We start from the raw sequence: 22,470 nt of genomic DNA on the forward strand, positions 1-22,470 counted from the left end.
GACTGGGGCATTCATTTGGCTCATACACCGACAAGGCTTTCAGCGGCAGGAACAAACTTCAGGAATAGGCATTCTTGGCCTCGAATCCTAAGGGGGGTGCAAACGCTGAGGACAATTCCGTCAAATGCTCAAAGGACCGTGGCTCGTTGGTCTAGGGGTATGATTCTCGCTTTGGGTGCGAGAGGTCCCGGGTTCAAATCCCGGACGAGCCCAATCAAGGTGGTTAACTTGAGCTCCTTTTTTTTGTTTTTTCAATGTTATTTTCATTGGACAGACTCTCTGGTTTTCTCGGTAAGCAGTAGTCGATGAACAATTCACTTCCTGAACCTCTTTGCGTGCCATGTCCTTGCGACAAGCACTTTGTGTTCTCTGTTAGCTCTCAGTAACATTCCTTGATTTGCTTGTGAGTTTTGGCCGTCCGATCTCAAAGTGGAAATATGTCCTTCCCTCTGTACGCTGCATAGGCCCTCAGCTGGCATACTTGTATATGTGCGCATGCTTGATAGGACGTATGTTTTAGGCTGGATTGTGTGAGCTTCAGGCGCAAGGCATTTGATTAGTCTTTAAGCAGGTCCACTTGCACTGCCCTTTGCACCTGTTCTCCCAGTCCCTACAAAGGTGAGCAAGCAGCTGTTTCTGTAGTGTAGTGGTTATCACGTTCGCCTCACACGCGAAAGGTCCCCGGTTCGAGACCGGGCAGAAACACTCTCTGCTGGCATTTTACACAAAATAGTTTTTTTCCCCTTTTGTCACACACAAATGTAAAGTATGAACTTATTTGCGTTCCCATGGAAATAGCATATGCTCTCAAGAGCTTGAGAAATACACTGGGAAGGCAAGCATCCTCACATGTATTCTGTATACGGGGCCAATAAAAAAATGCACGCGCTTGCATTTTGTGTATGTAATGTTGCAGAGCACAGAGAGGATTTATTTTCCCTACTGCTGGGTATTTGGGTCTCTGGGATCACAGTTGGGTCCGCTCCGTCCTCTGAAATGGTCCATATTAGTTACATAGGTTAGTGTACCAAAGAAATAATACATTTTCATATACAGCTTCTTCATTTCTGTGTTCTGAGGGATTACCAGTTGTAAGAAATGCACTTGCCGGTACAGTGATTCCCTGGCTTTCTCTGGCCCGAGAAAGCTTTTCCTCTGAAGTGGGAACAGAAGTTGGACTGCTTCTGCTGAACTTCCTGAAAGCAGAGCTGGCGGGAGGAGGGACTTTTTGAGTGCTGGGAAAATTTGAGCTGGAAATTTGCATCGGCTGGACAGAGATTGCTTGGAGCAGCCAAAATATAATAACGGCCATGGCGCTCAAGTAAAGCAGAAAGCTTTTAGTATACACCTTTTGCACTCTTGTCAACGAAGCTGGGCTCTGTGAATGCTCACCCTACGCAAGAAAAGAGAACAGACTTTGCTGGTGACCTAAATATATCTCGCCTGATCGAGCACGATCGAGCTCTGAGTGAGCAGCTGTGCAATGGTCATCTTTACCAAAGGGGAGATGCTGCTTTTTCCAGTGTCACGCCCATGCTCTCAGGGCTGGAGGGAGGAGGGCTGCTTTTTGTTTTTACAGGCAAAAGGAAAGGCCCAGCCCTCAGAGCTTCTGCCAATGCAGATCCCAGCAGGTGCAAAATAAAGGCTCTCCCCCACCTTGCCAGCTGCAGATTGATCAGAAGACTGCTAGTCTAGTGTGTTGGGCCACTTTCTCTCTTCTGTGTATCGTCCCCTCTTATTACATAAACAGCATAAGAGGAATAAAGGAAGGAAGGAAGGAAGGAAGGAACAGTGTATCGCAAGCACCTTCCACCCTGATGTCAATGGGCCACCAACCTTCGGGATGAGGAGGAGACCTGTGAAGACAGTCAGAGCGTGCCGACTGGGGCATTCATTTGGCTCATACACCGACAAGGCTTTCAGCGGCAGGAACAAACTTCAGGAATAGGCATTCTTGGCCTCGAATCCTAAGGGGGGTGCAAACGCTGAGGACAATTCCGTCAAATGTTCAAAGGACCGTGGCTCGTTGGTCTAGGGGTATGATTCTCGCTTTGGGTGCGAGAGGTCCCGGGTTCAAATCCCGGACGAGCCCAATCAAGGTGGTTAACTTGAGCTCCTTTTTTTTGTTTTTTCAATGTTATTTTCATTGGACAGACTCTCTGGTTTTCTCGGTAAGCAGTAGTCGATGAACAATTCACTTCCTGAACCTCTTTGCGTGCCATGTCCTTGCGACAAGCACTTTGTGTTCTCTGTTAGCTCTCAGTAACATTCCTTGATTTGCTTGTGAGTTTTGGCCGTCCGATCTCAAAGTGGAAATATGTCCTTCCCTCTGTACGCTGCATAGGCCCTCAGCTGGCATACTTGTATATGTGCGCATGCTTGATAGGACGTATGTTTTAGGCTGGATTGTGTGAGCTTCAGGCGCAAGGCATTTGATTAGTCTTTAAGCAGGTCCACTTGCACTGCCCTTTGCACCTGTTCTCCCAGTCCCTACAAAGGTGAGCAAGCAGCTGTTTCTGTAGTGTAGTGGTTATCACGTTCGCCTCACACGCGAAAGGTCCCCGGTTCGAGACCGGGCAGAAACACTCTCTGCTGGCATTTTACACAAAATAGTTTTTTTCCCCTTTTGTCACACACAAATGTAAAGTATGAACTTATTTGCGTTCCCATGGAAATAGCATATGCTCTCAAGAGCTTGAGAAATACACTGGGAAGGCAAGCATCCTCACATGTATTCTGTATATGGGGCCAATAAAAAAATGCACGCGCTTGCATTTTGTGTATGTAATGTTGCAGAGCACAGAGAGGATTTATTTTCCCTACTGCTGGGTATTTGGGTCTCTGGGATCACAGTTGGGTCCGCTCCGTCCTCTGAAATGGTCCATATTAGTTACATAGGTTAGTGTACCAAAGAAATAATACATTTTCATATACAGCTTCTTCATTTCTGTGTTCTGAGGGATTACCCGTTGTAAGAAATGCACTTGCCGGTACAGTGATTCCCTGGCTTTCTCTGGCCCGAGAAAGCTTTTCCTCTGAAGTGGGAACAGAAGTTGGACTGCTTCTGCTGAACTTCCTGAAAGCAGAGCTGGCGGGAGGAGGGACTTTTTGAGTGCTGGGAAAATTTGAGCTGGAAATTTGCATCGGCTGGACAGAGATTGCTTGGAGCAGCCAAAATATAATAACGGCCATGGCGCTCAAGTAAAGCAGAAAGCTTTTAGTATACACCTTTTGCACTCTTGTCAACGAAGCTGGGCTCTGTGAATGCTCACCCTACGCAAGAAAAGAGAACAGACTTTGCTGGTGACCTAAATATATCTCGCCTGATCGATCGAGCACGATCGAGCTCTGAGTGAGCAGCTGTGCAATGGTCATCTTTACCAAAGGGGAGATGCTGCTTTTTCCAGTGTCACGCCCATGCTCTCAGGGCTGGAGGGAGGAGGGCTGCTTTTTGTTTTTACAGGCAAAAGGAAAGGCCCAGCCCTCAGAGCTTCTGCCAATGCAGATCCCAGCAGGTGCAAAATAAAGGCTCTCCCCCACCTTGCCAGCTGCAGATTGATCAGAAGACTGCTAGTCTAGTGTGTTGGGCCACTTTCTCTCTTCTGTGTATCGTCCCCTCTTATTACATAAACAGCATAAGAGGAATAAAGGAAGGAAGGAAGGAAGGAAGGAACAGTGTATCGCAAGCACCTTCCACCCTGATGTCAATGGGCCACCAACCTTCGGGATGAGGAGGAGACCTGTGAAGACAGTCAGAGCGTGCCGACTGGGGCATTCATTTGGCTCATACACCGACAAGGCTTTCAGCGGCAGGAACAAACTTCAGGAATAGGCATTCTTGGCCTCGAATCCTAAGGGGGGTGCAAACGCTGAGGACAATTCCGTCAAATGCTCAAAGGACCGTGGCTCGTTGGTCTAGGGGTATGATTCTCGCTTTGGGTGCGAGAGGTCCCGGGTTCAAATCCCGGACGAGCCCAATCAAGGTGGTTAACTTGAGCTCCTTTTTTTTGTTTTTTCAATGTTATTTTCATTGGACAGACTCTCTGGTTTTCTCGGTAAGCAGTAGTCGATGAACAATTCACTTCCTGAACCTCTTTGCGTGCCATGTCCTTGCGACAAGCACTTTGTGTTCTCTGTTAGCTCTCAGTAACATTCCTTGATTTGCTTGTGAGTTTTGGCCGTCCGATCTCAAAGTGGAAATATGTCCTTCCCTCTGTACGCTGCATAGGCCCTCAGCTGGCATACTTGTATATGTGCGCATGCTTGATAGGACGTATGTTTTAGGCTGGATTGTGTGAGCTTCAGGCGCAAGGCATTTGATTAGTCTTTAAGCAGGTCCACTTGCACTGCCCTTTGCAGCTGTTCTCCCAGTCCCTACAAAGGTGAGCAAGCAGCTGTTTCTGTAGTGTAGTGGTTATCACGTTCGCCTCACACGCGAAAGGTCCCCGGTTCGAGACCGGGCAGAAACACTCTCTGCTGGCATTTTACACAAAATAGTTTTTTTCCCCTTTTGTCACACACAAATGTAAAGTATGAACTTATTTGCGTTCTCATGGAAATAGCATATGCTCTCAAGAGCTTGAGAAATACACTGGGAAGGCAAGCATCCTCACATGTATTCTGTATATGGGGCCAATAAAAAAATGCACGCGCTTGCATTTTGTGTATGTAATGTTGCAGAGCACAGAGAGGATTTATTTTCCCTACTGCTGGGTATTTGGGTCTCTGGGATCACAGTTGGGTCCGCTCCGTCCTCTGAAATGGTCCATATTAGTTACATAGGTTAGTGTACCAAAGAAATAATACATTTTCATATACAGCTTCTTCATTTCTGTGTTCTGAGGGATTACCAGTTGTAAGAAATGCACTTGCCGGTACAGTGATTCCCTGGCTTTCTCTGGCCCGAGAAAGCTTTTCCTCTGAAGTGGGAACAGAAGTTGGACTGCTTCTGCTGAACTTCCTGAAAGCAGAGCTGGCGGGAGGAGGGACTTTTTGAGTGCTGGGAAAATTTGAGCTGGAAATTTGCATCGGCTGGACAGAGATTGCTTGGAGCAGCCAAAATATAATAACGGCCATGGCGCTCAAGTAAAGCAGAAAGCTTTTAGTATACACCTTTTGCACTCTTGTCAACGAAGCTGGGCTCTGTGAATGCTCACCCTACGCAAGAAAAGAGAACAGACTTTGCTGGTGACCTAAATATATCTCGCCTGATCGAGCACGATCGAGCTCTGAGTGAGCAGCTGTGCAATGGTCATCTTTACCAAAGGGGAGATGCTGCTTTTTCCAGTGTCACGCCCATGCTCTCAGGGCTGGAGGGAGGAGGGCTGCTTTTTGTTTTTACAGGCAAAAGGAAAGGCCCAGCCCTCAGAGCTTCTGCCAATGCAGATCCCAGCAGGTGCAAAATAAAGGCTCTCCCCCACCTTGCCAGCTGCAGATTGATCAGAAGACTGCTAGTCTAGTGTGTTGGGCCACTTTCTCTCTTCTGTGTATCGTCCCCTCTTATTACATAAACAGCATAAGAGGAATAAAGGAAGGAAGGAAGGAAGGAAGGAACAGTGTATCGCAAGCACCTTCCACCCTGATGTCAATGGGCCACCAACCTTCGGGATGAGGAGGAGACCTGTGAAGACAGTCAGAGCGTGCCGACTGGGGCATTCATTTGGCTCATACACCGACAAGGCTTTCAGCGGCAGGAACAAACTTCAGGAATAGGCATTCTTGGCCTCGAATCCTAAGGGGGGTGCAAACGCTGAGGACAATTCCGTCAAATGCTCAAAGGACCGTGGCTCGTTGGTCTAGGGGTATGATTCTCGCTTTGGGTGCGAGAGGTCCCGGGTTCAAATCCCGGACGAGCCCAATCAAGGTGGTTAACTTGAGCTCCTTTTTTTTGTTTTTTCAATGTTATTTTCATTGGACAGACTCTCTGGTTTTCTCGGTAAGCAGTAGTCGATGAACAATTCACTTCCTGAACCTCTTTGCGTGCCATGTCCTTGCGACAAGCACTTTGTGTTCTCTGTTAGCTCTCAGTAACATTCCTTGATTTGCTTGTGAGTTTTGGCCGTCCGATCTCAAAGTGGAAATATGTCCTTCCCTCTGTACGCTGCATAGGCCCTCAGCTGGCATACTTGTATATGTGCGCATGCTTGATAGGACGTATGTTTTAGGCTGGATTGTGTGAGCTTCAGGCGCAAGGCATTTGATTAGTCTTTAAGCAGGTCCACTTGCACTGCCCTTTGCACCTGTTCTCCCAGTCCCTACAAAGGTGAGCAAGCAGCTGTTTCTGTAGTGTAGTGGTTATCACGTTCGCCTCACACGCGACAGGTCCCCGGTTCGAGACCGGGCAGAAACACTCTCTGCTGGCATTTTACACAAAATAGTTTTTTTCCCCTTTTGTCACACACAAATGTAAAGTATGAACTTATTTGCGTTCCCATGGAAATAGCATATGCTCTCAAGAGCTTGAGAAATACACTGGGAAGGCAAGCATCCTCACATGTATTCTGTATATGGGGCCAATAAAAAAATGCACGCGCTTGCATTTTGTGTATGTAATGTTGCAGAGCACAGAGAGGATTTATTTTCCCTACTGCTGGGTATTTGGGTCTCTGGGATCACAGTTGGGTCCGCTCCGTCCTCTGAAATGGTCCATATTAGTTACATAGGTTAGTGTACCAAAGAAATAATACATTTTCATATACAGCTTCTTCATTTCTGTGTTCTGAGGGATTACCAGTTGTAAGAAATGCACTTGCCGGTACAGTGATTCCCTGGCTTTCTCTGGCCCGAGAAAGCTTTTCCTCTGAAGTGGGAACAGAAGTTGGACTGCTTCTGCTGAACTTCCTGAAAGCAGAGCTGGCGGGAGGAGGGACTTTTTGAGTGCTGGGAAAATTTGAGCTGGAAATTTGCATCGGCTGGACAGAGATTGCTTGGAGCAGCCAAAATATAATAACGGCCATGGCGCTCAAGTAAAGCAGAAAGCTTTTAGTATACACCTTTTGCACTCTTGTCAACGAAGCTGGGCTCTGTGAATGCTCACCCTACGCAAGAAAAGAGAACAGACTTTGCTGGTGACCTAAATATATCTCGCCTGATCGAGCACGATCGAGCTCTGAGTGAGCAGCTGTGCAATGGTCATCTTTACCAAAGGGGAGATGCTGCTTTTTCCAGTGTCACGCCCATGCTCTCAGGGCTGGAGGGAGGAGGGCTGCTTTTTGTTTTTACAGGCAAAAGGAAAGGCCCAGCCCTCAGAGCTTCTGCCAATGCAGATCCCAGCAGGTGCAAAATAAAGGCTCTCCCCCACCTTGCCAGCTGCAGATTGATCAGAAGACTGCTAGTCTAGTGTGTTGGGCCACTTTCTCTCTTCTGTGTATCGTCACCTCTTATTACATAAACAGCATAAGAGGAATAAAGGAAGGAAGGAAGGAAGGAAGGAAGGAAGGAAGGAACAGTGTATCGCAAGCACCTTCCACCCTGATGTCAATGGGCCACCAACCTTCGGGATGAGGAGGAGACCTGTGAAGACAGTCAGAGCGTGCCGACTGGGGCATTCATTTGGCTCATACACCGACAAGGCTTTCAGCGGCAGGAACAAACTTCAGGAATAGGCATTCTTGGCCTCGAATCCTAAGGGGGGTGCAAACGCTGAGGACAATTCCGTCAAATGCTCAAAGGACCGTGGCTCGTTGGTCTAGGGGTATGATTCTCGCTTTGGGTGCGAGAGGTCCCGGGTTCAAATCCCGGACGAGCCCAATCAAGGTGGTTAACTTGAGCTCCTTTTTTTTGTTTTTTCAATGTTATTTTCATTGGACAGACTCTCTGGTTTTCTCGGTAAGCAGTAGTCGATGAACAATTCACTTCCTGAACCTCTTTGCGTGCCATGTCCTTGCGACAAGCACTTTGTGTTCTCTGTTAGCTCTCAGTAACATTCCTTGATTTGCTTGTGAGTTTTGGCCGTCCGATCTCAAAGTGGAAATATGTCCTTCCCTCTGTACGCTGCATAGGCCCTCAGCTGGCATACTTGTATATGTGCGCATGCTTGATAGGACGTATGTTTTAGGCTGGATTGTGTGAGCTTCAGGCGCAAGGCATTTGATTAGTCTTTAAGCAGGTCCACTTGCACTGCCCTTTGCACCTGTTCTCCCAGTCCCTACAAAGGTGAGCAAGCAGCTGTTTCTGTAGTGTAGTGGTTATCACGTTCGCCTCACACGCGAAAGGTCCCCGGTTCGAGACCGGGCAGAAACACTCTCTGCTGGCATTTTACACAAAATAGTTTTTTTCCCCTTTTGTCACACACAAATGTAAAGTATGAACTTATTTGCGTTCCCATGGAAATAGCATATGCTCTCAAGAGCTTGAGAAATACACTGGGAAGGCAAGCATCCTCACATGTATTCTGTATATGGGGCCAATAAAAAAATGCACGCGCTTGCATTTTGTGTATGTAATGTTGCAGAGCACAGAGAGGATTTATTTTCCCTACTGCTGGGTATTTGGGTCTCTGGGATCACAGTTGGGTCCGCTCCGTCCTCTGAAATGGTCCATATTAGTTACATAGGTTAGTGTACCAAAGAAATAATACATTTTCATATACAGCTTCTTCATTTCTGTGTTCTGAGGGATTACCAGTTGTAAGAAATGCACTTGCCGGTACAGTGATTCCCTGGCTTTCTCTGGCCCGAGAAAGCTTTTCCTCTGAAGTGGGAACAGAAGTTGGACTGCTTCTGCTGAACTTCCTGAAAGCAGAGCTGGCGGGAGGAGGGACTTTTTGAGTGCTGGGAAAATTTGAGCTGGAAATTTGCATCGGCTGGACAGAGATTGCTTGGAGCAGCCAAAATATAATAACGGCCATGGCGCTCAAGTAAAGCAGAAAGCTTTTAGTATACACCTTTTGCACTCTTGTCAACGAAGCTGGGCTCTGTGAATGCTCACCCTACGCAAGAAAAGAGAACAGACTTTGCTGGTGACCTAAATATATCTCGCCTGATCGAGCACGATCGAGCTCTGAGTGAGCAGCTGTGCAATGGTCATCTTTACCAAAGGGGAGATGCTGCTTTTTCCAGTGTCACGCCCATGCTCTCAGGGCTGGAGGGAGGAGGGCTGCTTTTTGTTTTTACAGGCAAAAGGAAAGGCCCAGCCCTCAGAGCTTCTGCCAATGCAGATCCCAGCAGGTGCAAAATAAAGGCTCTCCCCCACCTTGCCAGCTGCAGATTGATCAGAAGACTGCTAGTCTAGTGTGTTGGGCCACTTTCTCTCTTCTGTGTATCGTCCCCTCTTATTACATAAACAGCATAAGAGGAATAAAGGAAGGAAGGAAGGAAGGAAGGAACAGTGTATCGCAAGCACCTTCCACCCTGATGTCAATGGGCCACCAACCTTCGGGATGAGGAGGAGACCTGTGAAGACAGTCAGAGCGTGCCGACTGGGGCATTCATTTGGCTCATACACCGACAAGGCTTTCAGCGGCAGGAACAAACTTCAGGAATAGGCATTCTTGGCCTCGAATCCTAAGGGGGGTGCAAACGCTGAGGACAATTCCGTCAAATGCTCAAAGGACCGTGGCTCGTTGGTCTAGGGGTATGATTCTCGCTTTGGGTGCGAGAGGTCCCGGGTTCAAATCCCGGACGAGCCCAATCAAGGTGGTTAACTTGAGCTCCTTTTTTTGTTTTTTCAATGTTATTTTCATTGGACAGACTCTCTGGTTTTCTCGGTAAGCAGTAGTCGATGAACAATTCACTTCCTGAACCTCTTTGCGTGCCATGTCCTTGCGACAAGCACTTTGTGTTCTCTGTTAGCTCTCAGTAACATTCCTTGATTTGCTTGTGAGTTTTGGCCGTCCGATCTCAAAGTGGAAATATGTCCTTCCCTCTGTACGCTGCATAGGCCCTCAGCTGGCATACTTGTATATGTGCGCATGCTTGATAGGACGTATGTTTTAGGCTGGATTGTGTGAGCTTCAGGCGCAAGGCATTTGATTAGTCTTTAAGCAGGTCCACTTGCACTGCCCTTTGCACCTGTTCTCCCAGTCCCTACAAAGGTGAGCAAGCAGCTGTTTCTGTAGTGTAGTGGTTATCACGTTCGCCTCACACGCGAAAGGTCCCCGGTTCGAGACCGGGCAGAAACACTCTCTGCTGGCATTTTACACAAAATAGTTTTGTTCCCCTTTTGTCACACACAAATGTAAAGTATGAACTTATTTGCGTTCTCATGGAAATAGCATATGCTCTCAAGAGCTTGAGAAATACACTGGGAAGGCAAGCATCCTCACATGTATTCTGTATATGGGGCCAATAAAAAAATGCACGCGCTTGCATTTTGTGTATGTAATGTTGCAGAGCACAGAGAGGATTTATTTTCCCTACTGCTGGGTATTTGGGTCTCTGGGATCACAGTTGGGTCCGCTCCGTCCTCTGAAATGGTCCATATTAGTTACATAGGTTAGTGTACCAAAGAAATAATACATTTTCATATACAGCTTCTTCATTTCTGTGTTCTGAGGGATTACCAGTTGTAAGAAATGCACTTGCCGGTACAGTGATTCCCTGGCTTTCTCTGGCCCGAGAAAGCTTTTTCTCTGAAGTGGGAACAGAAGTTGGACTGCTTCTGCTGAACTTCCTGAAAGCAGAGCTGGCGGGAGGAGGGACTTTTTGAGTGCTGGGAAAATTTGAGCTGGAAATTTGCATCGGCTGGACAGAGATTGCTTGGAGCAGCCAAAATATAATAACGGCCATGGCGCTCAAGTAAAGCAGAAAGCTTTTAGTATACACCTTTTGCACTCTTGTCAACGAAGCTGGGCTCTGTGAATGCTCACCCTACGCAAGAAAAGAGAACAGACTTTGCTGGTGACCTAAATATATCTCGCCTGATCGAGCACGATCGAGCTCTGAGTGAGCAGCTGTGCAATGGTCATCTTTACCAAAGGGGAGATGCTGCTTTTTCCAGTGTCACGCCCATGCTCTCAGGGCTGGAGGGAGGAGGGCTGCTTTTTGTTTTTACAGGCAAAAGGAAAGGCCCAGCCCTCAGAGCTTCTGCCAATGCAGATCCCAGCAGGTGCAAAATAAAGGCTCTCCCCCACCTTGCCAGCTGCAGATTGATCAGAAGACTGCTAGTCTAGTGTGTTGGGCCACTTTCTCTCTTCTGTGTATCGTCCCCTCTTATTACATAAACAGCATAAGAGGAATAAAGGAAGGAAGGAAGGAAGGAAGGAACAGTGTATCGCAAGCACCTTCCACCCTGATGTCAATGGGCCACCAACCTTCGGGATGAGGAGGAGACCTGTGAAGACAGTCAGAGCGTGCCGACTGGGGCATTCATTTGGCTCATACACCGACAAGGCTTTCAGCGGCAGGAACAAACTTCAGGAATAGGCATTCTTGGCCTCGAATCCTAAGGGGGGTGCAAACGCTGAGGACAATTCCGTCAAATGCTCAAAGGACCGTGGCTCGTTGGTCTAGGGGTATGATTCTCGCTTTGGGTGCGAGAGGTCCCGGGTTCAAATCCCGGACGAGCCCAATCAAGGTGGTTAACTTGAGCTCCTTTTTTTTGTTTTTTCAATGTTATTTTCATTGGACAGACTCTCTGGTTTTCTCGGTAAGCAGTAGTCGATGAACAATTCACTTCCTGAACCTCTTTGCGTGCCATGTCCTTGCGACAAGCACTTTGTGTTCTCTGTTAGCTCTCAGTAACATTCCTTGATTTGCTTGTGAGTTTTGGCCGTCCGATCTCAAAGTGGAAATATGTCCTTCCCTCTGTACGCTGCATAGGCCCTCAGCTGGCATACTTGTATATGTGCGCATGCTTGATAGGACGTATGTTTTAGGCTGGATTGTGTGAGCTTCAGGCGCAAGGCATTTGATTAGTCTTTAAGCAGGTCCACTTGCACTGCCCTTTGCACCTGTTCTCCCAGTCCCTACAAAGGTGAGCAAGCAGCTGTTTCTGTAGTGTAGTGGTTATCACGTTCGCCTCACACGCGAAAGGTCCCCGGTTCGAGACCGGGCAGAAACACTCTCTGCTGGCATTTTACACAAAATAGTTTTTTTCCCCTTTTGTCACACACAAATGTAAAGTATGAACTTATTTGCGTTCTCATGGAAATAGCATATGCTCTCAAGAGCTTGAGAAATACACTGGGAAGGCAAGCATCCTCACATGTATTCTGTATATGGGGCCAATAAAAAAATGCACGCGCTTGCATTTTGTGTATGTAATGTTGCAGAGCACAGAGAGGATTTATTTTCCCTACTGCTGGGTATTTGGGTCTCTGGGATCACAGTTGGGTCCGCTCCGTCCTCTGAAATGGTCCATATTAGTTACATAGGTTAGTGTACCAAAGAAATAATACATTTTCATATACAGCTTCTTCATTTCTGTGTTCTGAGGGATTACCAGTTGTAAGAAATGCACTTGCCGGTACAGTGATTCCCTGGCTTTCTCTGGCCCGAGAAAGCTTTTCCTCTGAAGTGGGAACAGAAGTTGGACTGCTTCTGCTGAACTTCCTGAAAGCAGAGCTGGCGGGAGGAGGGACTTTTTGAGTGCTGGGAAAATTTGAGCTGGAAATTTGCATCGGCTGGACAAAGATTGCTTGGAGCAGCCAAAATATAATAACGGCCATGGCGCTCAAGTAAAGCAGAAAGCTTTTAGTATACACCTTTTGCACTCTTGTCAACGAAGCTGGGCTCTGTGAATGCTCACCCTACGCAAGAAAAGAGAACAGACTTTGCTGGTGACCTAAATATATCTCGCCTGATCGAGCACGATCGAGCTCTGAGTGAGCAGCTGTGCAATGGTCATCTTTACCAAAGGGGAGATGCTGCTTTTTCCAGTGTCACGCCCATGCTCTCAGGGCTGGAGGGAGGAGGGCTGCTTTTTGTTTTTACAGGCAAAAGGAAAGGCCCAGCCCTCAGAGCTTCTGCCAATGCAGATCCCAGCAGGTGCAAAATAAAGGCTCTCCCCCACCTTGCCAGCTGCAGATTGATCAGAAGACTGCTAGTCTAGTGTGTTGGGCCACTTTCTCTCTTCTGTGTATCGTCCCCTCTTATTACATAAACAGCATAAGAGGAATAAAGGAAGGAAGGAAGGAAGGAAGGAACAGTGTATCGCAAGCACCTTCCACCCTGATGTCAATGGGCCACCAACCTTCGGGATGAGGAGGAGACCTGTGAAGACAGTCAGAGCGTGCCGACTGGGGCATTCATTTGGCTCATACACCGACAAGGCTTTCAGCGGCAGGAACAAACTTCAGGAATAGGCATTCTTGGCCTCGAATCCTAAGGGGGGTGCAAACGCTGAGGACAATTCCGTCAAATGCTCAAAGGACCGTGGCTCGTTGGTCTAGGGGTATGATTCTCGCTTTGGGTGTGAGAGGTTCCGGGTTCAAATCCCGGACGAGCCCAATCAAGGTGGTTAACTTGAGCTCCTTTTTTTTGTTTTTTCAATGTTATTTTCATTGGACAGACTCTCTGGTTTTCTCGGTAAGCAGTAGTCGATGAACAATTCACTTCCTGAACCTCTTTGCGTGCCATGTCCTTGCGACAAGCACTTTGTGTTCTCTGTTAGCTCTCAGTAACATTCCTTGATTTGCTTGTGAGTTTTGGCCGTCCGATCTCAAAGTGGAAATATGTCCTTCCCTCTGTACGCTGCATAGGCCCTCAGCTGGCATACTTGTATATGTGCGCATGCTTGATAGGACGTATGTTTTAGGCTGGATTGTGTGAGCTTCAGGCGCAAGGCATTTGATTAGTCTTTAAGCAGGTCCACTTGCACTGCCCTTTGCACCTGTTCTCCCAGTCCCTACAAAGGTGAGCAAGCAGCTGTTTCTGTAGTGTAGTGGTTATCACGTTCGCCTCACACGGGAAAGGTCCCCGGTTCGAGACCGGGCAGAAACACTCTCTGCTGGCATTTTACACAAAATAGTTTTTTTCCCCTTTTGTCACACACAAATGTAAAGTATGAACTTATTTGCGTTCCCATGGAAATAGCATATGCTCTCAAGAGCTTGAGAAATACACTGGGAAGGCAAGCATCCTCACATGTATTCTGTATATGGGGCCAATAAAAAAATGCACGCGCTTGCATTTTGTGTATGTAATGTTGCAGAGCACAGAGAGGATTTATTTTCCCTACTGCTGGGTATTTGGGTCTCTGGGATCACAGTTGGGTCCGCTCCGTCCTCTGAAATGGTCCATATTAGTTACATAGGTTAGTGTACCAAAGAAATAATACATTTTCATATACAGCTTCTTCATTTCTGTGTTCTGAGGGATTACCAGTTGTAAGAAATGCACTTGCCGGTACAGTGATTCCCTGGCTTTCTCTGGCCCGAGAAAGCTTTTCCTCTGAAGTGGGAACAGAAGTTGGACTGCTTCTGCTGAACTTCCTGAAAGCAGAGCTGGCGGGAGGAGGGACTTTTTGAGTGCTGGGAAAATTTGAGCTGGAAATTTGCATCGGCTGGACAGAGATTGCTTGGAGCAGCCAAAATATAATAACGGCCATGGCGCTCAAGTAAAGCAGAAAGCTTTTAGTATACACCTTTTGCACTCTTGTCAACGAAGCTGGGCTCTGTGAATGCTCACCCTACGCAAGAAAAGAGAACAGACTTTGCTGGTGACCTAAATATATCTCGCCTGATCGAGCACGATCGAGCTCTGAGTGAGCAGCTGTGCAATGGTCATCTTTACCAAAGGGGAGATGCTGCTTTTTCCAGTGTCACGCCCATGCTCTCAGGGCTGGAGGGAGGAGGGCTGCTTTTTGTTTTTACAGGCAAAAGGAAAGGCCCAGCCCTCAGAGCTTCTGCCAATGCAGATCCCAGCAGGTGCAAAATAAAGGCTCTCCCCCACCTTGCCAGCTGCAGATTGATCAGAAGACTGCTAGTCTAGTGTGTTGGGCCACTTTCTCTCTTCTGTGTATCGTCCCCTCTTATTACATAAACAGCATAAGAGGAATAAAGGAATGAAGGAAGGAAGGAAGGAACAGTGTATCGCAAGCACCTTCCACCCTGATGTCAATGGGCCACCAACCTTCGGGATGAGGAGGAGACCTGTGAAGACAGTCAGAGCGTGCCGACTGGGGCATTCATTTGGCTCATACACCGACAAGGCTTTCAGCGGCAGGAACAAACTTCAGGAATAGGCATTCTTGGCCTCGAATCCTAAGGGGGGTGCAAACGCTGAGGACAATTCCGTCAAATGCTCAAAGGACCGTGGCTCGTTGGTCTAGGGGTATGATTCTCGCTTTGGGTGCGAGAGGTCCCGGGTTCAAATCCCGGACGAGCCCAATCCAGGTGGTTAACTTGAGCTCCTTTTTTTTGTTTTTTCAATGTTATTTTCATTGGACAGACTCTCTGGTTTTCTCGGTAAGCAGTAGTCGATGAACAATTCACTTCCTGAACCTCTTTGCGTGCCATGTCCTTGCGACAAGCACTTTGTGTTCTCTGTTAGCTCTCAGTAACATTCCTTGATTTGCTTGTGAGTTTTGGCCGTCCGATCTCAAAGTGGAAATATGTCCTTCCCTCTGTACGCTGCATAGGCCCTCAGCTGGCATACTTGTATATGTGCGCATGCTTGATAGGACGTATGTTTTAGGCTGGATTGTGTGAGCTTCAGGCGCAAGGCATTTGATTAGTCTTTAAGCAGGTCCACTTGCACTGCCCTTTGCACCTGTTCTCCCAGTCCCTACAAAGGTGAGCAAGCAGCTGTTTCTGTAGTGTAGTGGTTATCACGTTCGCCTCACACGCGAAAGGTCCCCGGTTCGAGACCGGGCAGAAACACTCTCTGCTGGCATTTTACACAAAATAGTTTTTTTCCCCTTTTGTCACACACAAATGTAAAGTATGAACTTATTTGCGTTCTCATGGAAATAGCATATGCTCTCAAGAGCTTGAGAAATACACTGGGAAGGCAAGCATCCTCACATGTATTCTGTATATGGGGCCAATAAAAAAATGCACGCGCTTGCATTTTGTGTATGTAATGTTGCAGAGCACAGAGAGGATTTATTTTCCCTACTGCTGGGTATTTGGGTCTCTGGGATCACAGTTGGGTCCGCTCCGTCCTCTGAAATGGTCCATATTAGTTACATAGGTTAGTGTACCAAAGAAATAATACATTTTCATATACAGCTTCTTCATTTCTGTGTTCTGAGGGATTACCAGTTGTAAGAAATGCACTTGCCGGTACAGTGATTCCCTGGCTTTCTCTGGCCCGAGAAAGCTTTTCCTCTGAAGTGGGAACAGAAGTTGGACTGCTTCTGCTGAACTTCCTGAAAGCAGAGCTGGCGGGAGTAGGGACTTTTTGAGTGCTGGGAAAATTTGAGCTGGAAATTTGCATCGGCTGGACAGAGATTGCTTGGATCAGCCAAAATATAATAACGGCCATGGCGCTCAAGTAAAGCAGAAAGCTTTTAGTATACACCTTTTGCACTCTTGTCAACGGAGCTGGGCTCTGTGAATGCTCACCCTACGCAAGAAAAGAGAACAGACTTTGCTGGTGACCTAAATATATCTCGCCTGATCGAGCACGATCGAGCTCTGAGTGAGCAGCTGTGCAATGGTCATCTTTACCAAAGGGGAGATGCTGCTTTTTCCAGTGTCACGCCCATGCTCTCAGGGCTGGAGGGAGGAGGGCTGCTTTTTGTTTTTACAGGCAAAAGGAAAGGCCCAGCCCTCAGAGCTTCTGCCAATGCAGATCCCAGCAGGTGCAAAATAAAGGCTCTCCCCCACCTTGCCAGCTGCAGATTGATCAGAAGACTGCTAGTCTAGTGTGTTGGGCCACTTTCTCTCTTCTGTGTATCGTCCCCTCTTATTACATAAACAGCATAAGAGGAATAAAGGAAGGAAGGAAGGAAGGAAGGAAGGAAGGAACAGTGTATCGCAAGCACCTTCCACCCTGATGTCAATGGTCCACCAACCTTCGGGATGAGGAGGAGACCTGTGAAGACAGTCAGAGCGTGCCGACTGGGGCATTCATTTGGCTCATGCACCGACAAGGCTTTCAGCGGCAGGAACAAACTTCAGGAATAGGCATTCTTGGCCTCGAATCCTAAGGGGGGTGCAAACGCTGAGGACAATTCCGTCAAATGCTCAAAGGACCGTGGCTCGTTGGTCTAGGGGTATGATTCTCGCTTTGGGTGCGAGAGGTCCCGGGTTCAAATCCCGGACGAGCCCAATCAAGGTGGTTAACTTGAGCTCCTTTTTTTTGTTTTTTCAATGTTATTTTCATTGGACAGACTCTCTGGTTTTCTCGGTAAGCAGTAGTCGATGAACAATTCACTTCCTGAACCTCTTTGCGTGCCATGTCCTTGCGACAAGCACTTTGTGTTCTCTGTTAGCTCTCAGTAACATTCCTTGATTTGCTTGTGAGTTTTGGCCGTCCGATCTCAAAGTGGAAATATGTCCTTCCCTCTGTACGCTGCATAGGCCCTCAGCTGGCATACTTGTATATGTGCGCATGCTTGATAGGACGTATGTTTTAGGCTGGATTGTGTGAGCTTCAGGCGCAAGGCATTTGATTAGTCTTTAAGCAGGTCCACTTGCACTGCCCTTTGCACCTGTTCTCCCAGTCCCTACAAAGGTGAGCAAGCAGCTGTTTCTGTAGTGTAGTGGTTATCACGTTCGCCTCACACGCGAAAGGTCCCCGGTTCGAGACCGGGCAGAAACACTCTCTGCTGGCATTTTACACAAAATAGTTTTTTTCCCCTTTTGTCACACACAAATGTAAAGTATGAACTTATTTGCGTTCCCATGGAAATAGCATATGCTCTCAAGAGCTTGAGAAATACACTGGGAAGGCAAGCATCCTCACATGTATTCTGTATATGGGGCCAATAAAAAAATGCACGCGCTTGCATTTTGTGTATGTAATGTTGCAGAGCACAGAGAGGATTTATTTTCCCTACTGCTGGGTATTTGGGTCTCTGGGATCACAGTTGGGTCCGCTCCGTCCTCTGAAATGGTCCATATTAGTTACATAGGTTAGTGTACCAAAGAAATAATACATTTTCATATACAGCTTCTTCATTTCTGTGTTCTGAGGGATTACCAGTTGTAAGAAATGCACTTGCCGGTACAGTGATTCCCTGGCTTTCTCTGGCCCGAGAAAGCTTTTCCTCTGAAGTGGGAACAGAAGTTGGACTGCTTCTGCTGAACTTCCTGAAAGCAGAGCTGGCGGGAGGAGGGACTTTTTGAGTGCTGGGAAAATTTGAGCTGGAAATTTGCATCGGCTGGACAGAGATTGCTTGGAGCAGCCAAAATATAATAACGGCCATGGCGCTCAAGTAAAGCAGAAAGCTTTTAGTATACACCTTTTGCACTCTTGTCAACGAAGCTGGGCTCTGTGAATGCTCACCCTACGCAAGAAAAGAGAATAGACTTTGCTGGTGACCTAAATATATCTCGCCTGATCGAGCACGATCGAGCTCTGAGTGAGCAGCTGTGCAATGGTCATCTTTACCAAAGGGGAGATGCTGCTTTTTCCAGTGTCACGCCCATGCTCTCAGGGCTGGAGGGAGGAGGGCTGCTTTTTGTTTTTACAGGCAAAAGGAAAGGCCCAGCCCTCAGAGCTTCTGCCAATGCAGATCCCAGCAGGTGCAAAATAAAGGCTCTCCCCCACCTTGCCAGCTGCAGATTGATCAGAAGACTGCTAGTCTAGTGTGTTGGGCCACTTTCTCTCTTCTGTGTATCGTCCCCTCTTATTACATAAACAGCATAAGAGGAATAAAGGAAGGAAGGAAGGAAGGAAGGAACAGTGTATCGCAAGCACCTTCCACCCTGATGTCAATGGGCCACCAACCTTCGGGGTGAGGAGGAGACCTGTGAAGACAGTCAGAGCGTGCCGACTGGGGCATTCATTTGGCTCATACACCGACAAGGCTTTCAGCGGCAGGAACAAACTTCAGGAATAGGCATTCTTGGCCTCGAATCCTAAGGGGGGTGCAAACACTGAGGACAATTCCGTCAAATGCTCAAAGGACCGTGGCTCGTTGGTCTAGGGGTATGATTCTCGCTTTGGGTGCGAGAGGTCCCGGGTTCAAATCCCGGACAAGCCCAATCAAGGTGGTTAACTTGAGCTCCTTTTTTTTGTTTTTTCAATGTTATTTTCATTGGACAGACTCTCTGGTTTTCTCGGTAAGCAGTAGTCGATGAACAATTCACTTCCTGAACCTCTTTGCGTGCCATGTCCTTGCGACAAGCACTTTGTGTTCTCTGTTAGCTCTCAGTAACATTCCTTGATTTGCTTGTGAGTTTTGGCCGTCCGATCTCAAAGTGGAAATATGTCCTTCCCTCTGTACGCTGCATAGGCCCTCAGCTGGCATACTTGTATATGTGCGCATGCTTGATAGGACGTATGTTTTAGGCTGGATTGTGTGAGCTTCAGGCGCAAGGCATTTGATTAGTCTTTAAGCAGGTCCACTTGCACTGCCCTTTGCACCTGTTCTCCCAGTCCCTACAAAGGTGAGCAAGCAGCTGTTTCTGTAGTGTAGTGGTTATCACGTTCGCCTCACACGCGAAAGGTCCCCGGTTCGAGACCGGGCAGAAACACTCTCTGCTGGCATTTTACACAAAATAGTTTTTTTCCCCTTTTGTCACACACAAATGTAAAGTATGAACTTATTTGCGTTCCCATGGAAATAGCATATGCTCTCAAGAGCTTGAGAAATACACTGGGAAGGCAAGCATCCTCACATGTATTCTGTATATGGGGCCAATAAAAAAATGCACGCGCTTGCATTTTGTGTATGTAATGTTGCAGAGCACAGAGAGGATTTATTTTCCCTACTGCTGGGTATTTGGGTCTCTGGGATCACAGTTGGGTCCGCTCCGTCCTCTGAAATGGTCCATATTAGTTACATAGGTTAGTGTACCAAAGAAATAATACATTTTCATATACAGCTTCTTCATTTCTGTGTTCTGAGGGATTACCAGTTGTAAGAAATGCACTTGCCGGTACAGTGATTCCCTGGCTTTCTCTGGCCCGAGAAAGCTTTTCCTCTGAAGTGGGAACAGAAGTTGGACTGCTTCTGCTGAACTTCCTGAAAGCAGAGCTGGCGGGAGGAGGGACTTTTTGAGTGCTGGGAAAATTTGAGCTGGAAATTTGCATCGGCTGGACAGAGATTGCTTGGAGCAGCCAAAATATAATAACGGCCATGGCGCTCAAGTAAAGCAGAAAGCTTTTAGTATACACCTTTTGCACTCTTGTCAACGAAGCTGGGCTCTGTGAATGCTCACCCTACGCAAGAAAAGAGAACAGACTTTGCTGGTGACCTAAATATATCTCGCCTGATCGAGCACGATCGAGCTCTGAGTGAGCAGCTGTGCAATGGTCATCTTTACCAAAGGGGAGATGCTGCTTTTTCCAGTGTCACGCCCATGCTCTCAGGGCTGGAGGGAGGAGGGCTGCTTTTTGTTTTTACAGGCAAAAGGAAAGGCCCAGCCCTCAGAGCTTCTGCCAATGCAGATCCCAGCAGGTGCAAAATAAAGGCTCTCCCCCACCTTGCCAGCTGCAGATTGATCAGAAGACTGCTAGTCTAGTGTGTTGGGCCACTTTCTCTCTTCTGTGTATCGTCCCCTCTTATTACATAAACAGCATAAGAGGAATAAAGGAAGGAAGGAAGGAAGGAAGGAACAGTGTATCGCAAGCACCTTCCACCCTGATGTCAATGGGCCACCAACCTTCGGGATGAGGAGGAGACCTGTGAAGACAGTCAGAGCGTGCCGACTGGGGCATTCATTTGGCTCATACACCGACAAGGCTTTCAGCGGCAGGAACAAACTTCAGGAATAGGCATTCTTGGCCTCGAATCCTAAGGGGGGTGCAAACGCTGAGGACAATTCCGTCAAATGCTCAAAGGACCGTGGCTCGTTGGTCTAGGGGTATGATTCTCGCTTTGGGTGCGAGAGGTCCCGGGTTCAAATCCCGGACGAGCCCAATCAAGGTGGTTAACTTGAGCTCCTTTTTTTTGTTTTTTCAATGTTATTTTCATTGGACAGACTCTCTGGTTTTCTCGGTAAGCAGTAGTCGATGAACAATTCACTTCCTGAACCTCTTTGCGTGCCATGTCCTTGCGACAAGCACTTTGTGTTCTCTGTTAGCTCTCAGTAACATTCCTTGATTTGCTTGTGAGTTTTGGCCGTCCGATCTCAAAGTGGAAATATGTCCTTCCCTCTGTACGCTGCATAGGCCCTCAGCTGGCATACTTGTATATGTGCGCATGCTTGATAGGACGTATGTTTTAGGCTGGATTGTGTGAGCTTCAGGCGCAAGGCATTTGATTAGTCTTTAAGCAGGTCCACTTGCACTGCCCTTTGCACCTGTTCTCCCAGTCCCTAGAAAGGTGAGCAAGCAGCTGTTTCTGTAGTGTAGTGGTTATCACGTTCGCCTCACACGCGAAAGGTCCCCGGTTCGAGACCGGGCAGAAACACTCTCTGCTGGCATTTTACACAAAATAGTTTTTTTCCCCTTTTGTCACACACAAATGTAAAGTATGAACTTATTTGCGTTCCCATGGAAATAGCATATGCTCTCAAGAGCTTGAGAAATACACTGGGAAGGCAAGCATCCTCACATGTATTCTGTATATGGGGCCAATAAAAAAATGCACGCGCTTGCATTTTGTGTATGTAATGTTGCAGAGCACAGAGAGGATTTATTTTCCCTACTGCTGGGTATTTGGGTCTCTGGGATCACAGTTGGGTCCGCTCCGTCCTCTGAAATGGTCCATATTAGTTACATAGGTTAGTGTACCAAAGAAATAATACATTTTCATATACAGCTTCTTCATTTCTGTGTTCTGAGGGATTACCAGTTGTAAGAAATGCACTTGCCGGTACAGTGATTCCCTGGCTTTCTCTGGCCCGAGAAAGCTTTTCCTCTGAAGTGGGAACAGAAGTTGGACTGCTTCTGCTGAACTTCCTGAAAGCAGAGCTGGCGGGAGGAGGGACTTTTTGAGTGCTGGGAAAATTTGAGCTGGAAATTTGCATCGGCTGGACAGAGATTGCTTGGAGCAGCCAAAATATAATAACGGCCATGGCGCTCAAGTAAAGCAGAAAGCTTTTAGTATACACCTTTTGCACTCTTGTCAACGAAGCTGGGCTCTGTGAATGCTCACCCTACGCAAGAAAAGAGAACAGACTTTGCTGGTGACCTAAATATATCTCGCCTGATCGAGCACGATCGAGCTCTGAGTGAGCAGCTGTGCAATGGTCATCTTTACCAAAGGGGAGATGCTGCTTTTTCCAGTGTCACGCCCATGCTCTCAGGGCTGGAGGGAGGAGGGCTGCTTTTTGTTTTTACAGGCAAAAGGAAAGGCCCAGCCCTCAGAGCTTCTGCCAATGCAGATCCCAGCAGGTGCAAAATAAAGGCTCTCCCCCACCTTGCCAGCTGCAGATTGATCAGAAGACTGCTAGTCTAGTGTGTTGGGCCACTTTCTCTCTTCTGTGTATCGTCCCCTCTTATTACATAAACAGCATAAGAGGAATAAAGG

The 22,470-nt window shown here is 47.4% G+C and overlaps 22 non-coding genes across 22 annotated transcripts; all 22 read left to right on the top strand.

Annotated features, from left to right (window-relative positions):
- The first annotated feature begins 140 nt into the window (after positions 1 to 140).
- On the top strand, positions 141 to 212 carry TRNAP-UGG (transfer RNA proline (anticodon UGG)). Its single transcript has one exon. It is a non-coding gene; the product is annotated as a tRNA-Pro (tRNA).
- Positions 213 to 632: 420 nt separating this feature from the next.
- Positions 633 to 705, top strand: TRNAV-CAC (transfer RNA valine (anticodon CAC)). Its single transcript has one exon. It is a non-coding gene; the product is annotated as a tRNA-Val (tRNA).
- A 1,315-nt stretch (positions 706 to 2,020) lies between these two features.
- On the top strand, positions 2,021 to 2,092 carry TRNAP-UGG (transfer RNA proline (anticodon UGG)). The gene has a single exon. It is a non-coding gene; the product is annotated as a tRNA-Pro (tRNA).
- A 420-nt stretch (positions 2,093 to 2,512) lies between these two features.
- On the top strand, positions 2,513 to 2,585 carry TRNAV-CAC (transfer RNA valine (anticodon CAC)). The gene has a single exon. It is a non-coding gene; the product is annotated as a tRNA-Val (tRNA).
- A 1,319-nt stretch (positions 2,586 to 3,904) lies between these two features.
- Positions 3,905 to 3,976, top strand: TRNAP-UGG (transfer RNA proline (anticodon UGG)). The gene has a single exon. It is a non-coding gene; the product is annotated as a tRNA-Pro (tRNA).
- Positions 3,977 to 4,396: 420 nt separating this feature from the next.
- TRNAV-CAC (transfer RNA valine (anticodon CAC)) lies at positions 4,397 to 4,469 on the top strand. The gene has a single exon. It is a non-coding gene; the product is annotated as a tRNA-Val (tRNA).
- A 1,315-nt stretch (positions 4,470 to 5,784) lies between these two features.
- Positions 5,785 to 5,856, top strand: TRNAP-UGG (transfer RNA proline (anticodon UGG)). The gene has a single exon. It is a non-coding gene; the product is annotated as a tRNA-Pro (tRNA).
- A 1,820-nt stretch (positions 5,857 to 7,676) lies between these two features.
- On the top strand, positions 7,677 to 7,748 carry TRNAP-UGG (transfer RNA proline (anticodon UGG)). Its single transcript has one exon. It is a non-coding gene; the product is annotated as a tRNA-Pro (tRNA).
- Positions 7,749 to 8,168: 420 nt separating this feature from the next.
- On the top strand, positions 8,169 to 8,241 carry TRNAV-CAC (transfer RNA valine (anticodon CAC)). The gene has a single exon. It is a non-coding gene; the product is annotated as a tRNA-Val (tRNA).
- A 1,315-nt stretch (positions 8,242 to 9,556) lies between these two features.
- On the top strand, positions 9,557 to 9,628 carry TRNAP-UGG (transfer RNA proline (anticodon UGG)). Its single transcript has one exon. It is a non-coding gene; the product is annotated as a tRNA-Pro (tRNA).
- A 419-nt stretch (positions 9,629 to 10,047) lies between these two features.
- Positions 10,048 to 10,120, top strand: TRNAV-CAC (transfer RNA valine (anticodon CAC)). The gene has a single exon. It is a non-coding gene; the product is annotated as a tRNA-Val (tRNA).
- A 1,315-nt stretch (positions 10,121 to 11,435) lies between these two features.
- TRNAP-UGG (transfer RNA proline (anticodon UGG)) lies at positions 11,436 to 11,507 on the top strand. Its single transcript has one exon. It is a non-coding gene; the product is annotated as a tRNA-Pro (tRNA).
- Positions 11,508 to 11,927: 420 nt separating this feature from the next.
- Positions 11,928 to 12,000, top strand: TRNAV-CAC (transfer RNA valine (anticodon CAC)). Its single transcript has one exon. It is a non-coding gene; the product is annotated as a tRNA-Val (tRNA).
- A 1,315-nt stretch (positions 12,001 to 13,315) lies between these two features.
- On the top strand, positions 13,316 to 13,387 carry TRNAP-UGG (transfer RNA proline (anticodon UGG)). The gene has a single exon. It is a non-coding gene; the product is annotated as a tRNA-Pro (tRNA).
- A 1,808-nt stretch (positions 13,388 to 15,195) lies between these two features.
- Positions 15,196 to 15,267, top strand: TRNAP-UGG (transfer RNA proline (anticodon UGG)). The gene has a single exon. It is a non-coding gene; the product is annotated as a tRNA-Pro (tRNA).
- A 420-nt stretch (positions 15,268 to 15,687) lies between these two features.
- TRNAV-CAC (transfer RNA valine (anticodon CAC)) lies at positions 15,688 to 15,760 on the top strand. Its single transcript has one exon. It is a non-coding gene; the product is annotated as a tRNA-Val (tRNA).
- Positions 15,761 to 17,083: 1,323 nt separating this feature from the next.
- TRNAP-UGG (transfer RNA proline (anticodon UGG)) lies at positions 17,084 to 17,155 on the top strand. Its single transcript has one exon. It is a non-coding gene; the product is annotated as a tRNA-Pro (tRNA).
- Positions 17,156 to 17,575: 420 nt separating this feature from the next.
- On the top strand, positions 17,576 to 17,648 carry TRNAV-CAC (transfer RNA valine (anticodon CAC)). Its single transcript has one exon. It is a non-coding gene; the product is annotated as a tRNA-Val (tRNA).
- A 1,315-nt stretch (positions 17,649 to 18,963) lies between these two features.
- Positions 18,964 to 19,035, top strand: TRNAP-UGG (transfer RNA proline (anticodon UGG)). Its single transcript has one exon. It is a non-coding gene; the product is annotated as a tRNA-Pro (tRNA).
- Positions 19,036 to 19,455: 420 nt separating this feature from the next.
- TRNAV-CAC (transfer RNA valine (anticodon CAC)) lies at positions 19,456 to 19,528 on the top strand. The gene has a single exon. It is a non-coding gene; the product is annotated as a tRNA-Val (tRNA).
- Positions 19,529 to 20,843: 1,315 nt separating this feature from the next.
- TRNAP-UGG (transfer RNA proline (anticodon UGG)) lies at positions 20,844 to 20,915 on the top strand. Its single transcript has one exon. It is a non-coding gene; the product is annotated as a tRNA-Pro (tRNA).
- A 420-nt stretch (positions 20,916 to 21,335) lies between these two features.
- Positions 21,336 to 21,408, top strand: TRNAV-CAC (transfer RNA valine (anticodon CAC)). Its single transcript has one exon. It is a non-coding gene; the product is annotated as a tRNA-Val (tRNA).
- Positions 21,409 to 22,470: the final 1,062 nt, after the last annotated feature.

Source organism: Ambystoma mexicanum, chromosome 2q (genome assembly GCF_040938575.1).
Source record: "Ambystoma mexicanum isolate Mex_15411 chromosome 2q, UKY_AmexF1_1, whole genome shotgun sequence".
Classification (NCBI taxonomy): Eukaryota; Metazoa; Chordata; class Amphibia; order Caudata; family Ambystomatidae; genus Ambystoma; species Ambystoma mexicanum.